Source organism: Nannospalax galili, unplaced genomic scaffold (genome assembly GCF_000622305.1).
Source record: "Nannospalax galili isolate Female #2095 unplaced genomic scaffold, S.galili_v1.0 scaffold772, whole genome shotgun sequence".
NCBI classification, from domain to species: Eukaryota; Metazoa; Chordata; class Mammalia; order Rodentia; family Spalacidae; genus Nannospalax; species Nannospalax galili.
The window spans coordinates 3,201,127-3,202,801 of record NW_008332097.1 but is presented as its reverse complement, the minus strand read 5'-3'; the positions used below and the strand labels follow the sequence as shown (position 1 = coordinate 3,202,801).

General features: G+C 37.0%; 1 protein-coding gene across 6 annotated transcripts in view; it reads left to right on the top strand.

The window, feature by feature from the left end:
- The window catches only part of N4bp2 (NEDD4 binding protein 2), a 108,227-nt gene that overhangs the window by 97,322 nt on the left and 9,230 nt on the right, over window positions 1–1,675 (top strand). The gene's annotated exons all lie outside the window — the stretch shown is intronic.

Sequence of the window (1,675 nt, the reverse complement as noted above, 5' to 3'; positions counted from 1 at the left end):
GAGGTTTTGTCGTGTTGTATTGTCCTTTTCATTTAATTCCAGGGATACTTTATTTCTTTCTTGATTTATCTTTTGACCCATTCATCATTCAGGAGTGTGTTGTTTAATCTCCATGTGTTCATGTGGTGATTAAGGCTTCTTCGTGTGTTGATTGTAAGCTTTATTGCATTGTGGTCTGATAGAATGCATGGAATTATTTCAGTCTTTTTGTATTTGTTGAGGTTTGTTTTGTGCCCCAGTATATGATCGATTTTGAAGAAGGTTCCATGTGGTGCTGAGTAGAAAGTATGTCCTTTGCTGCTTGGGTGGAATACTTAACTTGCTAGATGTTTCTTAAGTCCATTTGATGTATGGTATTGTTTAATTCAGATGTCTCTCTGTTAACTCTCTGGCCTGTTGACCTATCTAATGGAGATAGTGGGGTATTGAAGTTGCCTACTATTAATGAGTTGGGATTAATCTGGGTCTTAATGTCCTGTAGTATTGTTTTTTGGAAGTTGGGTGCACCAGAGTTTGGTGAATATATGTTCATGATTGTAATATCTTCTTGATTCATTGTTCCTTTGATCCAAGTGAAGTTGCCCTCTTTGTCTCTTCTGATTAGTTTTAAAGTCTATTTTGTCAGATATTAGAATTGCTATGCCTGCTTTTTTCTTAGTGCCATTTGCTTGGTATATTTTTTGCCATCCTTTCACTTTGAGATAGTGTCTGTCCTTGAAAGTGAGATGAGTTTCTTGCAGACAACAAAAAGATGGGGTCTGTTTATTAATCCATTCACATAGTCTGTGTGTTTTGCCTGGGGAGTTCAGTCTGTTAATATTTAAAGTTATTCATGCAAGATGGGTATTGAATCCTGTCATTTTTATTTCTGTTTACATTCTTGATATAGCTGTACTTTTCCACAGTTATACCTTCATTGGAATTCTTTCTGCAATCCCTCGGGTATAGTTATTCCTTTCTTCCCCTCTTTGTATTTCTTCCAGAACTCTCTGAGGGCTGGTTTTGTGGACATGAATTCCTTCAGTCTATTTATGTCATGGAAGATTTTTCTTTCCCCTTTGACTGTAATAGACATTTTGGCTGGGTATAGTAAACTGGGTTGTCATCTGGGATCATTTAAAACTGGGACTACTTTTGTCCAGGTTCTTCTGGCTTTCACAGTTTGCACTGAAAAGTCAGCTGTAATCCTAATGGGTTTTTCTTTATATGTGACTTGTTGTTTCTCTTGCAGCTTTCAGAATTTTATCTTTGTTTTGTGTGTGTAGTGTTTTTACTATGATGTGCCGTGGAGAGTTTCTGTTCTGGTCCTGTCTGTTTGGTGTTCTGTATGCTTCTTGTAATTGTATGGGCATGTCTTTCTTTAAGTTTGGGAAATTTTCTTCCACAATTCTGTTGAAGATCTGGTCCATGCCATTGTATTGGGATTCTTCTCCTTCCTGTATGCATATGATTCACAAGTTTGGTCTTTTTATGGTATCATTCAATTCCTGCATATTCCAGTCTTGTGATTTCTTAAATTTTTCATAGTCTTTGCTTGAGTGGTTCAGTTTGTCCACTTTATCTTCCAGTCTCGATACTCTGCTTTCCATTTCATTCATCCTATTGGTGAGGCTTTCTCCTGCTGTTTCTAATTGGCTTACTGAGTGTTTCACCCTTCTTCATTTCAGGCTGATTA